The following is a 15,657-nucleotide window of genomic DNA, read 5'->3' on the forward strand; positions in this document are numbered from 1 at the left end:
ATAAAATGATCTCACAACTATAAGATATTGTTTTGTTGAGTCATTCGACTATTGAAAGTTACAAAATGGTCACACGTCTATTTATATGTTCTAAACTCATCATTTTCTTTGAAAAACTGATGATCGTCTAAGCTGGAGGTTAACATATTGATTGTGACATGATAAGATCTGATCCCAAAATCATTTGAGCTTTTTTTTTATGGATCGACTCTTTGTTTACATTAAGTTGTCAAGCCAATTTTTGAAACATTATATCATCGAGCCAGTGTTTAAAAGCAACGAATGTGTCAGTAGACATCATTAAAATATGATTTTATCATATATCAATCAACTGGTTAACGCCCGACTCAAATTATTGTCATATTTTAACGAAAAATGACAAATTTGAAACATATGAATAATTAGGTGACCATTTTATAACTTTTAATAGTCGATGACTCAACAAAATAGCATCATATAGTTGAGAGATCATTTTGTAACTTTAATAGTTAGATGACTCAACAAATAACATCTTATAGTTGAGAGATCATTTTTGTACTTTACCCTAAAAAAAGGGCAAATTTACGATCGACTTAAAAAAGCGAAGGGATTGATGAAGTTACAAATTTGGGCATACATACAATGATATTAGAAAGGGTATATTATACCATTTGTCATTGTATTAGGAATAAATTTAGGGTAAATTACATCGTTTAATATATAAACTATCGGTTTTTGTGTGTTTTAGTACCTAAACTTTCATTTTTTTTAAAATCATACATAATGTTTAGTATTTGTTTTATTTTAGTACCCCACAGTTAAAAATTTAATGGACGGGCTAACTTGGCATAGTTTTTGGTGGACGAACGACCAATTCGAACGATGAACCACAAGAGAATGACAAGTCGACCAATATAGTCTAGTTTTAGGCCCATCGGATGGTGGACCATAGAGATCGGAGGCTGAAGAAATCAAAGAGTCCATCGTCAATTTGGGGAAATTGAGGTGTTCCTCAATGAAACAGATGCCAAAATCACATCTAGAGGGTCAAAAAGATGCGGAAAAAAAGTTTGTACTTCACCGGCCAACAGATGCGGCGACAGATGACTATAGACGCGACGGTTGGCGAACCTGTCCGTTAAGTATGATTTTGAGAAAAATGAAAGTTTAAATATTAAAACGGACCAAAACTGATAGTTTAAGTACTAAACACGTAGTCTACCCATAAATTTATAAAATCACGATCAAGTCATTTTATTTATCGAATATTACAATCATGTCATTTTATCATCAAATACCAATGGAAATAATCACTTTATTTATCCTCTGTAATAATCCAATCACTCAAATGTAACTAAAAAATTAATGTATGCTACACATTTACTATCAAAGTAATCTAATTGTTACAATCGATAAATAAAATAATTATTACTTCTTGAAATATGATTATAAAATAATTATTATTTCTTGAAATATGATTATCTACTTGTAAACTTACTCATAATGGAGAGGAATATGATGTAATACACCTCGCTAAAAATGCTTTCGTTAGTCCCTATACTATGAAAAAGTTGTAGACTAAATCTTTGTATTCTAATTTGGTCATTTTTAGTACCACTGAGTTTATAATTATAAAAACTTTAAAGGAATTAAACTGGAAAATTATCATTTTGAGGGGTCAAAATACAGTTTAGCATTGCTTCAATTTATAACATCAAATTTTAGAGGAACTAAGATTGAAATTTACCATTGACTATGTCATTCTACCACACTAATAATTTGTCATGAAATATAAATAAATGTAATAAAGTTTTTTAAAAAATTTAGTTAAAATTTAGAGCTATCTTGAATATAAAAACATGGAGATTATTTGGTTGAAAAGAGAATAAGGGATTACTTGAATGAAGTGTAATTGTGTAGGGACTACTTTTTTATATTAGCCTTATAAGTACTACTTTATATGGAGTAGGTCCCAAAACTTAAGATAAAATTGAAATTCAGGCATTATACTTTAAAACATTATAACTTATACATAAGCTAGTCCAATCGTTAACAAATACCATATATGAACTCTGAAGTATAGAAGACATGACCACAACCTCAACTGCAGTGCTGCCACCGTAAACCCTGAAATACAAATGGAATCATAATCAAAAGATTATGTTACATGATGTTCACATACATACAATCATAAGTACCTAAACCCTAAAATGAAGAAGGCAATCAACTGTTCATATCCATAAGAACTACTGAAAATTCATTAAAAGACCTTTAAAGAATTCATAAAGAATCAAACTTCTAAAACGATTTTGAAAAACAAAATCTGAAAGGGATCAACTTTACTTGTCCAGTGCATCTTTCAGATAGGCAGTGGCTTCTTGAGTCTCCTCCAGGCTTGGAATGCCACCTAACAACACCCGAGCAATCGATTCGGCCCTACCGGAGGCAGCAGTTAATACTTCCGAAGCCTCCTCTTGTTCAACACCAGCAGCAAATACCCGGTCATCCACCATCTCCCAACTACCAAGATTCATTCTTTTACAGACTTCCACTCTTTATACAATAATAACCTAACCAACTCATAGCTGACCAACTACTCTCAGAAACTTAACTGATTTTAAACTAATTGAAGCATAAAGCTAAACAATGCATACAAGAAAAGATACTGGGAAACTCCCCTCTCCTCAGCTTCATCTTCTCCATATGAATCCTCATAAAACCGAAGGCCAACTCTTTGATTGTTCTGTGTTTCTTGCATTGCTTGGAGTTTGTTTCTTTAAGCTTACAATTGGAAGGTAAAAAGCTAAAGAAAAAAAAACAGAATGACCAAGAATGGTATGATTTCTGAAACCAACTCGCCCTACTAGACCCCGGTACCTACCTCCACCTATGAACTGGTTTCCTAGTTACTCAGAAAACATACCAGTCCGGACCATTATTTTTTCTTTTTGCTTCATCTTTTCAACTTCCAACTGTAAGCTTAAAGAAACAAAGCCCAAGCAATACTAGGAAAAAAGAACGATCAAAGAATATCAAAACACTGGGAAATGAAAAGGCTTCTCGAAGTTTCTCCGAGGAGTGCGTTTGTTAAGCCCTGAAAAAACAAATTCATATTAGCTTACATCATAATATGAACTGGTCAACACATGCAAACGAATATGTTTGCAGAAATCAAATTACAAAACCCAAAACAGGGAGAGGAGTGATATCAAACCTAAATTATTAATACTTAATCTATTCAAGATTGATGAATTACTTCTTTGAATGAATTAAAGGGATAGACAATATCAATACTTTCATGGTTTCATTTCATGACCACTTAATATATCAAGATTTTCTTTAACTTTCCCATTAAAAAAACCAATTAAAAGAAATACTTTCTTCCTTCCATTTTCCTGCAGTTTCCCAGGCAACCACCCAAAAGCTAAACACATAAACAATACCAAAACAACCCATAAAATAACGTGCGCATACATGAAAAGTACGATGGATATAGATGGAAAAGAAAAGACGCGTACCGGAGACAAATAGGTTGGTTCTTGGAGGCGATTGCTCTCGACCAGGGGTTCTATCACCGTGCTTTCTGACACCATGCTTTCTGATTTATTGACCAGTTGATCTATGTTGAATCTTGTAGAGACTCATTATAAGAATGACTCTCTTAATCTAATTTTTCCACTTACGATATTAAGATTCAAACTCATAAATTTTACTTACAAAACTTAATGTTTCATCATGTTAGACCAACTAATAGTCATGATCCATATAATAACTGTAAATTTTGTCAAATCAAATTTGTTATTTGTCTTTACATTGTGTGTAAGTAGCAGGGTTTCAAATTGCGGTTGCGGTCGAGTTTTCGGTTATTTCGGGTTTACGTGTTTGCGGCTATATCGCGGACGAAATCGCTGTCCCGGACCGTTTTTTAAAATCCTGGTAAGTAGTTGATTTTGTAGTGCCTATGTATAATATGAGTCATGATTAAAATATAAAAAGTGAACTCGATTAAATCGGAGTATATGGATTGAATCTTCAATTTATACATAAAAATAAACGAATTTGACCTATTGAAATTAGACTAATATACCAAATGAAGAAAAAAACCCTCACAGTATTACATTTTTTTAAGTATGCCTTCATACCTTTTTCTTAACCAAATAAGTCCTTGTTCCTTTTTTATTAATAAAAGCTACTGATTTTTTATATAATTATTTATATGTAATTCGATCTATTAATTGATTAATCTAAATTAAGTATAATACATATATATTATGGGAGTGATCCTCCCAACTTAATGAAAATCATGTAATGTTCATCATCATCATTCATCCATAAGGGTATAAAAACCAGCAGAAGTTTGAGTTTGTAACATCAGCAAATTTACTTCAAAGAGTGCTATGAATAACCTACCCTCGTTTCACAAGAACTACCATAATAACAAGAACTGCCAATGCCATCAAGGTGGCTCCAATTGTCTCATCGATATTGTTCGATCCGAAATTTTCTTCCGCCTTTTCCGCCGTAGGAAAGCTGAAGAGGCCATGGAATAAATTTGTCACTTTACTCACCATCTCAACCACGCTAGTCTTGATTTTCTGGATAAAATCCGAAAACGGATCTCCACCATCGCTGTCTTTATAATCCTCCGAAGATATGGAACTCCGGGGAGATGCCTGATATTCAAACTTGTCATCTGCAACACATTATGTATCAAAATTAGTAAAAAGATGCATCAAATAAGGGAAGCAACAATAAAACAAAGGAGCAAAACTTCTCACTGGTCTGCTTAGACTTGATGTAATCCCTAACATCTGAATTGTTCAGTACAGCTTTCCATACATTCGGATCGGCAGCAATGGAAGCAACACTAGACTGGGAGGAAAACCAGAACCATCAAACATATTATGTCATGTAATTACATGTAAGAGAAGTAAATAAAACATCCTAGTATGAAGTATAAAAGACATGACCACAACCTGAACTGCAGTATTCTCATTGAGTAACTTTAATGCACGAATGGCTGCAACATCGTAAGCAACACAATCTTTGGTCCCCTCGGAGTTCGAAAGCGACCGAACACCGGACTCCAGAGCAGTGCCTCCACCGTAAACCCTGAAATAAAAAAATGGAATAATAATCAAAAGTTATGTAACAGATCCAGTAAAATAGTTACATGATTTTCACATGCATGCAATCATAACATCAGTACTTAAACTCTAAAATGAAGAAGGCAATCAACTGTTCATATAGTACACCATAAGAACTACTGAAAATCCATCAAAAAGGGCTTTAAAGAATTCATAAAGAATCAAATTTCCAAAATGATTTTTAAAAAAATCTGAAAGGAATCTACTTTACTTGTTCAGTGCATCTTTCAGATCGGCAGTGGCTTCTTGAGTCTCCTCCAGGCTTGGAACGCCACCGAACAACCCCCGAGCAATCGGTTCGGCTCTACCGGCAGTGGTGATTGATACTTCCGAAACCACCTCTTGTTCAACAGCAGCAGCAGATTCCCGGTCATCCACCATCTCCAAACTACCAAGATTCATTCTTTTACAGACTTCCACTCTTTATATAATGATAATCTAACCAACTCATAACTGACCAACTACTCAGTAATTAACTGATTTTAAGCTAATTGAAACATAAAGCTTAACGGCTGAAAATATTATTCGAGTATTAGCCCATCCTGCAATAGTTTCAGGTTTAAAAAAGGGTAATCGTAGTCTGTCAGACAGCTGCGTGACCATCCCAGCTAGACGGTGCGAGCTGAGAACGATCCTCTGCGGTCGAGATAAGCCAACAGTAAGCAACCCAGACCAGTAATCACGCTCTGATCACACAGCCTCGGTTCATCAACCAGACTTGGAATCCTGTCTCCTTAGAACTCAAGGATACAGAGGTACGAGCCTATAGAACAGATCCTGTTCAAGTAAGGTCGTGCCCATTTAGCTCCCGGTTCTCTTTTAAATACCATTCGCTTTGGTCTTTTCTTCACGGTGTGGGATTTTGTTAAGCTTCCAACATAACAGTCACTGTTTTAACTTTAGCCTACACGTTTCTTCCTTTATTTATTTAGCCTTAAAGGAATATATGGTCTAGACTTTTTTTCTAGATAAAATTATGGTTAAATATAAAATTTGTAAAAAAAAACTTTATCTTAAATATAACTTAATTATTATTTGAGCGACCTGCTTTGAAAAAAAGTGAAAATTAATCTATTATCCATTTTTCAAATCAGGATCAAATTTAAAGATTATTACATCAATTGTTAGCTCGATTGTGAATTGATATTTTTTTAAAAAGAAATAATTAAATTAACGACAAATGATAAATAAAAGAACACGATCAATCTATATTTCTTATTAAAATTATATATCTATATATATATGGTAATTAAATTTAAATTGTGATATCTTGTTTAGATATTTTTTATGCTATTTTTTATGTAGAATATTTTCTAAATTCACAATTTCTATACGGAAGCAATTCCACAAGTGAAGTGATTAATGAAACTAGGTGTAAAATGAAAAAGATGGAGACACGTGAACACCATCACGTATGGTGGCGTTCGCAATTCCGACACCGACGACCTGTCCCACCGCCCTCATGTACGATAAGTTGCATTTTCGATTTATAATTTATTTTTGGATAATTCAAATTTTATTACCCAGAGAAACAGAGTTATGCTACAAACCAATCACCAACAAAAGTTTATATACAACTATACAATAGAAATGATCGGTTAGACAATACCCCTAGGATTACAAAGAGTGAGATTAACACTATCAAGTCTATTAATATTTTTTCCTTTTAATTGTATTCCTCGCTTTCCTTAATGACTTTGAGAAGATCCTCGGTTGGTCTAGAGCTACCTCGAAACATTCTTCGATTCCTTTCCTCCCACGGAGTATAAATATAAGCACACCAAGCAAGCTTCAATATTGTTGTGAGAAGTGATTTATCTTTCCAAGCACCACATTTCCATGTTTCCATGTCACCCCATGACGAAGTAGATCTTCTCAACCCATTAAGGTTCATTATAGAATCCCTTAAGGATGTAGCCATTGGGCAGTGGAAGAACAAATGATCTCTTGTTTCCAAAGCATTAATGCATAAAACACAGTTACCTTCGGTAGTGATGCCCATTCTTCGAAGTCTGACTCTTGTAGGAAGTCTATCCAAGTGAGCCATCCATGCTATCAAGCTATGTTTCATAATGTGAAGTGGATACCAAATCAATCTCTGTCATGCAACTTTTTCCCCCTTAATCCGAACCTCCTCCCATATGTCTCTAATCTATTTGGCACCGGTTGAAATGATAGGATAAGCTTTTTTCCCTTAATTTGAGTAATCTGTTAAAGCTCCAGCTTGCATTGGGACGAATTTGCAGCTGCCAAAAGTCGGTCTCCTTCAAAACATATTCTTTAAACCAAGCAACCCATAAAGAATCTTCACCCGAGAGAATTTTTCTAATGAGGTGCATAAGATAAGCTTTATTCCAGGATTTTAAATTAATCAGTCCGAGCCCACCTTCTGATTTTGAATGACAGACTTTATCCCAACTTATCCTAGCTCCGGAAGCGGCTTTATCTTCTCCTTTCCAGAAAAAGCGGGAGCAAAGTTGATCAATCTTGTTTAAGATGGATTGGGGTAGCATTAACTGTCTACACCAATAATTCGTAACACTAAACAGAACTGATCTGATGAGTTCCAGTCTGCCTGCATAGCTCAAATTTTTTCCTGCCCAATGATGAAGCCTAGCTTTGCTTTTCTCAATTAAAATATCACAGTCTTTTTCGGAGAGTTTTCGAGTGACTAATGGAACTCCTAAGTACCTCAGAGGCAAGGTTCCATAATTATAACCAGAAATTTTCTTAATAGCATCTAAAGTTCTTGATGAGATTCCAGCAGCAAAAAATTTCGTTTTACATGCATTAAGCTTGAGGTCGGACATTTCATAGAATTGATCTAATACGCTAATGATGCCAACAATTGAATCAACATTACCTTTGCAAAAAAATCAACAAATCATCAGCAAAGGATAAGTGTGTAAGACTGATCTTTTTGCTCTTAGGATAGTAGCCAAACATGCCTCGAGCAGCAGCCAAATTGAGTAATCTGGATAACACGTTCATAGACCGATTTATAATTTAATTGTCATTAAAAAGATCATCTTAAAAACTTTAATACAATAATTGCATATGGTATTTTAGAAATATGGGGTAAATATATTTAAATTGTAAGAAAATGAATAGTTTGGAACAAATTAATTCCTAAAGACTCTATGAATGATTTATTTTATGATTATTTATAAATAATTTATAATTAATAAATCATATATATACCTTATTTAAATAAAAATATAGGTGTAGAAAGTATTTTCAAACGAGGTTTTGATTCTATGGTTTAATTATACACATTTTTTGTAATTGGATCTTCACTCATGAAAGAAAATAATATTCGACTATTAGCCCATGATGCTTTCAACGATTACATCAAATCCTGCAATAGTTTCAGGGTTAAAAAAAAAGGGGAATCGGAGTCTGTCAGACAGCTGCGTGACCATCCCAGCTAGACGATGCGAGCTGAGAACGATCCTCTGCGGTCGTGGTAGGCCAACAGTGAGCAACCCAGACCAGTAATCACGCTCTGATCACACAGCCTCGGTTCATCAACCAGACTTGGAATCCTGTCTCCTTAGAACTCAAGGATACAGAGGTACGAGCCTATAGAACAGATCCTGTTCAAGTAAGGTCGTACCCATTTGGCTCCCGGTTCTCTTTTAAATATCATTCGCTTTGGTCTTTTCTTCACGGTGTGGGATTTTGTTCAGCTTCCAACATAACAGTCACTGTTTTAACTTTAGCCTACACGATTCTTCCTTTATTTATTTAGCCTTAAAGGAATATATGGTCTAGACTTTTTTTCTAGATAAAATTATGGTTAAATATAAAATTTGTAAAAAAAAAACTTTATCTTAAATATAACTTAATTATTATTTGAGCGACCTGCTTTGAAAAAAAGTGAAAATTAACCTATTATCCATTTTTCAAATCAGGATCAAATTTGAAGATTATTACATCAATTGTTAGCTCGATAGTGAATTGATATTTTTTAAAAAGAAATAATTAAATTAACGACAAATGATAAGTAAAAGAACACGATCAATCTATATTTCTTATTAAAATTATATATCTATATATATATGGTAATTAAATTTAAATTGTGATATCTTGTTTAGATATTTTTTATGCTATTTTTTATGTAGAATATTTTCTAAATTCACAATTTCTATACGGAGGCAATTACACAAGTGAAGTGATTCGTGAAACTATGAATGGAGTTAGAAATGTCATACTGAGGATAGAACCCAACTTGAATGATCAAATTCTTGCAATGAACCAGGTATGTATTTTATATACTTAAATTATTTGAAAAAACTCATAAATTATCATGTTTAAACAACTAATTTCATTTAATTTTTAGTTGTTGCTATATCGAGACAAAATGGATTCTTTTGGAACACCATTAGCTTAAGCTGCAATTTTGAAGACTAACCCTGGTAAACAAAAAGAATTTATCATCTATAGTTTTGTAGATAATAAAGATATTGGTATAAATACTTTATGAATTATATCTTAATATTTATGTTTTTGTAGCTGAATGGTGAATTAATTATGAAAATTGTGCACCGCAACTTCAACGCATCGATGTTAAAGTTTTTAGTCAAACAACTTCATATTCAAATTTTGAGCGCAATTGGAGTACTTTTAGTTTGATCCATACAAAGAAGAGAAATAGACTCAAGCATAAAAAGTTTCAAAAATTAGTTTATGTCCATTATAATATGAGGTTGAAGCTGAGACACATGCAAAGGAAAAGTGCACAATAATTAGAAATGGGTTTTAATCTGATTAATCTTGAAAATATTTTTGAAGAATATAACCTACTAAAGGAATCGATTGAAGAAAAATAGAATGCTACACTTGATAGTGAACAAAATTTCTCATGGTTACATGAGGAGTTACTTAATGAAACTGATGAAGAAACTCAAGGTGAAGATATGAACAGTTCACCTACTCTATCTAATGAAGAAAATGTTCAACTATCGACATCAAGTTATGATGATGATAATGATGACGACGATGATGATGATGGTGGTTGTGATGATCATGTTGGTGATAATTAAGGTACGTACCAACCAGAATATGAACACATTTATGCTAATGCATTTCATGAAGATCAAGGTACGTCCAGATATCCTTACGATGATAATTTAGGTTTGTATAGAACAAATGAATCACAAAATAGAAGAGATGATGATGATAGAACTCATATGAGGATGGGAGAACACTTTTATGATTCATTTGCAGTTTCATCATCATATAGTTCAACTACAAATGATAATGAAATTAGTGAATCATCTCATGGTTCTAATTCTTACCAACCAAATTCATGTTATCCAACTTACCTTGAACAAAATCCAAGTTATGGATTTTTTGGTCATCATTTATGTAACACCCCTAACCCGTACCCGACCCAAATACGAGTCCGAGGTGTCACATTAACTTTTCAAATCAATGACTATTAACAAGTAGGGAAATATTTAAACTTTTATTCAAATTAAATGGTGGAACCCTTGCATTAAAGTAAATAATAAAAACTTGCATTCATATTTAAATAAACCTTAATAATTTACATAAATACAAAAGTATAATTTTACAAAATAGATCATAGCATTTCAATTTAAACTTGTAGTACATGCCAACAGTTTACAAATTTACAAGAAACCTATATTTAAATTGTTCTGATCTGATCTTTGCGGGAGTATGTTGTCCTCTTCAAGCTTTAATCTTCTATTTTCTTCAAACCTACGTGTGAAACATTTCATATAGACATTTCGTAATAAATTCAAATTTCTTTTCATAACAAGAATGTATTCTTTTATACATTATTCGATTTATATAACTTTGTTTTCAAATGCCCAATTATACTACTGAGAACTCTAGGTATTTGAGTACATTAAGGTTGTGCACTAATGTTGTCACCACAACTCACATAATTTGCACCGAAGTGCCACATATTTGTCCCGAATGACCACATAGTTTTATCCCGAAGGACCACATAGTTTTGTCCCGAATGACCACATAGAACCCTCGACTCTTGGCATGCCAACTATACCTCTAATCCTCATACACATACCTTGGGCTTTTAACCACATAATTATTCATTATTTCGTCATTCAAAGTATATCTTGTTCGCATAGACATTTTCACATCGAGTAATTTCGTATGTACATATTCACATGTCACATTTTCATAATCATGTACCCATAAACATCAAAACATATATTAAGTATAATAACTTGAATAAAACATTGTAAAAATAGAACATAAAAGAAATAGAAAGGTTTTTTATCGAAAACTCTGAGGTTGGCTTATCGCAAGCCACCCTCAAATCTAATATAAAACAAGTGAGTTACACTCACCTTTGCCTCACGTAAGTTCTAACAAAATCTTTATCAATTTTGATCGATAACTTATAACATCGTCTGGAATTTGTATTTGTTCGATATCTACACAAGAACAATCGAAAATGAATATCGCAATTCATATCGCTTATAACCAAACATAATAACTTAAGCTGAAAGAACACTTAATTCATCATTCCAAGCACACTAGTATCGGTACTTCTCCTACAGTACCGATACTTCCCTTCTATGGTATCGATACCCACTTCGGTACCGATACCATTTTGATATTTTGGAATTTCAAACTTCATAATGGTATCGATACCTTACTCTTGGTATCGATACTCCCCTTTCAGTATCGGTACCTCCCTCGATCAGTACCAATATTTATCCTCGAACTCAAACTAATTTTGCCTTGAAGTATCGGTATTGTTCTTCCAGTACCGATACCCCTGCCCAGAAATTACCATTTTTATTTCAAACTTTAACCAAAACTTACCTAAATCTCCTAATTTTATCTCCCTTTAAGCCTTTAAACTCAACTTCATTCATGAAAACCAACTTATCCCAACTTAATACTCCTAAATATTCAAAATCTCACTAGAACACTTGAATCTCAAAATCATACCATATTTTCAAACATGTTATTATTCATTTATTATCCTTCTAACTCCTTAATTAGACCCTTGACAAGTCAAATTTATCAATACAAATCCAAAAATTAAATCATATAAACAATTCCCTTAAAAACCCATTATATATATTCATCATTATTCCACTCATCTTTTGGTTTTAATCAAACATGAGCTTTCCTTAAGCTTATATATCACCCAAAGAACAAGAACCAACTTAAAAATTCAAGGAACAAACAACTTGAAATCAACTCACCTTTAAAATGGAGCTCACGGCAACGAGGAAGAAGCTAACAATGGTTCCAGACTTTTCTTTTTTCCTTTCTCCCTTTAATCCACGTGTTTTATATCCCTTAAAAAGGGAAGATAAAAATCCTTCCTTTAAAAAGACCATAATGCCCTTCTAATATTCCAACTTTGCTATTAAGTCCTAAACAAAATTTACAAAATAAATCCTTGAACTTTTCAAGTTATTTCAATTAAACCACTAAGTTTTGAATTCTTACATTTTGGTCACTGACCCGATATTTGGGGTGTTACAAATCTCCCCCTTAAAAAAATTCGTCCTCGAATTTTTACTGCACAAAGAAGTGGGGATATTGTCTCCTCATATATTCTTCACGTTCTCAAGTAGCCTCTTCTACCTTATGGTTTCTCCAGAGAACTCTAACTAATGTAATCGTCTTGTTCCTTGGTTGCTTGATTTCATAAGTTAGAATATGCATCGGTTCTTCCTTGTAGGTCAGGTCAGATTGAACTTCTATCTTGTTAGGAGTTATGATGTGCGCAGGATCTAATCGATATCTCCGAAGCATAGACACTTGGAAGACATTTTGGATCTTTTCCATCTCTGGTGGCAATGTTAACTGATGTGCCACTGGTCCAACTCTCTTTTCAAGATTTCATAGGGTCCAATGAATCTAGGACTGAGCTTTCCTTTACGTCCAAAACGAAGTAATTTCTTCTAAGGTGATACTTTGTGGAAAACTTTGTCGCCTACTTGAAATTCAATTTCTTTCCTCTTTAAATCCGCATATGACTTTTGTCTGTCTGATGCCACTTTAAGGTTGTGCTGGATTACCTGAACCTTTTCTTCAACTTCTTTAATCAAGTCTGGGCCATTAACTTCCCAATCTTTCAATTCATACCAATTAAGTGGTGTTCTACAATTTCTTCCATGCAATGCTTCATACGGTGCCATTTTAATGCTTGATTGATAAATATTATTATATGCAAATTCCGCAAGCGGCAAATACTTTTCCCACAATTCATGAAATTCAATAGTGCATGCTCTTAACATATCTTCCAGCACCTGAATCATCCGCTCTGATTGACCATCGGTTTGAGGATAAAAAACAGTACTAAAGTTCAATCGAGTACCAAAACTCCTTGTAAAGATTTCCAAAATCTTGAAGTAAATTTTGGATCTCTATAAGATATTATTGAAACTTATACTCCATGCAGTCGAACTATCTCATTGAGATATAATTTCGCATACTTGTCTATCGAAAAATCCAATCGAACAGGAATGAAGTGAGTTGTTTTAGTCAATCTATCCACAATAACCCAAATTGAATCCTTTTTGTTGGGTGTCAAAGGTAACCCCGTTACGAAATCCATCGTAACTTTTTCCCACTTCCATTGAGGAATAGAGATCGGTTTCAATAGTCCTAAAGGCACACTTGATGTTCAGCTTTTACTTGTTGACAATTAAGACACTTTGAGACAAATTCTGTAATGTCTCTCTTCATGCCTGGCCACCAGAAACGCTCTTTCAAATCTTAATACTTATTGTTCCCTCCTAGGTGTATAGTTAATGAACTACAATGTGCTTCAAAAAATATATCTCCTTTCAACTCGTCATCATTGAGAACACAAACTCGGTCTCTGGAGTATAAACATCCATTAGACTTTTCTTCACAGTTCTTGATTTCACATTTTCCTATTTTCTCCAACCAGGATTTTAACTTTAATTAAGCCATAAGCACACCATTGTCCTTTAACATAATTTGGGCATTTAACATACGCAAAGTGGCAGAAGTCTTCCGACTAAGAGCATCAACTACTACATTGGCTTTCCCGGGGTTATAATCTATGATCTCATCATAGTCTTTGAGTAACTCAATCCATCTCATTTGTCTCAAATTAAACTCCTTTTGCGTCAATAAATACTTCAAACTTTTGTGATATGTGAAAATGTAGCAAAGCTCACCAAATAATAGTGGCGCCAAATTTTCAATGTAAAAACATCGCTGCTAATTCAAGATCATGCGTCGAATAGTTCTTTTCATGGGGCTTAATTTGTCTTGAAGCATAGGGGACTACTTTTTCATCTTTTATTAATACACATCCCAAACCACTAAGGGAAGTGTCACTATAAATTTTATAATCCTTGCCTAGTTCTGGTTGCACTAGAGTCTCCATAAGAACTTTCTTTAGATTTTCAAAACTCTTTTGACATTTATCCATCCATGAAAAAGGCATATATTTCTTTAATAGATTGGTCAAAGGGGAGGAATTCATCGAAAAGTCCTTTACGAACCTTCGATAATATACTGCCAAACCTAAGAAACTCCGCATTTCATAAACATTTCATGGAACATCCAAATCCAATATAGCTTTTATTTTCTGAGGATCTACCTGAATCCCTTCTGCAGAAACCACATGTCCAAGGAATGCCACTTCAGTTAGCCAAAACTCGCACTTAGAGAACTTAGCATAAAGCTTCTTGTCTCGCAATGTTTTGAAGAATCACACGAAGATGGGCAACATGCTCCTCCATTGTCTTTGAATACACTAAGATGTCATCAATGAAAACAACCACACACTGATCAAGGTATGGTTGGAAAACTTTGTTCACAGCCGACCGGGTCAGACACAAGCAAACAGTAGAACTTAATGAAAATCATGTAATGTTCATCATCATCATTCATCCGTAAGGGTATAAAAACCAGCAGAAGTATTTGAGTTTGTAATATCAGCCCCGTTTCACAAGAACTACCATAATGACCATAACTGCCAACCCCATCAAGCTGGCTCCGATTGTCTTATTGATATTGTTCGAACTGGAATTTACTTTCGCCTTTTCCACTGTGTGAAAGCTGAAGAGGCCATGGAGGAAACTTGTCGCTTTACTCACCATCTCAGCCATGCTAGTCTTGATTTTCTGTAGAAAATCCGAGAATGGATCTCCACCGTCGCTGTCTTTGTAGTCCTCTAGCTTTACTGAAGATTCGGAAATTCGGGGAGATTCCTGATATTCAAACTTGTCATCTGCAACACATTATGTTTAAAAATTAAGCGAATAGCAAGAGATGCGTCAAATAATGGTAAACAATGGAGCAAAACTTCTCACTGATCGGCTGAGACTTGATGAAATCCATATAAGCTGAATTGTTCAGGACAGCATTCCATATATTCGGATCGGCCGCAAAGGAAGCAACAACAGACTGGGAGGAAAACCAAAACCATCAAACATATTATGTCCATTTAATTACAGTTATTTATACTCATAACATCAAGTATCTGCAGCCTATACCCTTCCGAACACTGGCACCAAAACCCGAGTAAACG

General features: G+C 34.0%; 2 non-coding genes across 2 annotated transcripts; both read right to left on the reverse strand.

The window, feature by feature from the left end:
• Positions 1-5,703: 5,703 nt before the first annotated feature.
• Positions 5,704-5,921, reverse strand: LOC120169217. Its single transcript, XR_005520645.1, has one exon. It is a non-coding gene; the product is annotated as a small nucleolar RNA U3 (small nucleolar RNA).
• A 2,601-nt stretch (positions 5,922-8,522) lies between these two features.
• Positions 8,523-8,740, reverse strand: LOC120169216. Its single transcript, XR_005520644.1, has one exon. It is a non-coding gene; the product is annotated as a small nucleolar RNA U3 (small nucleolar RNA).
• Positions 8,741-15,657: the final 6,917 nt, after the last annotated feature.

The sequence above is a fragment of the Hibiscus syriacus genome, unplaced genomic scaffold (genome assembly GCF_006381635.1).
Source record: "Hibiscus syriacus cultivar Baekdansim isolate YM2019G1 unplaced genomic scaffold, ASM638163v2 tig00111754_pilon, whole genome shotgun sequence".
Classification (NCBI taxonomy): Eukaryota; Viridiplantae; Streptophyta; class Magnoliopsida; order Malvales; family Malvaceae; genus Hibiscus; species Hibiscus syriacus.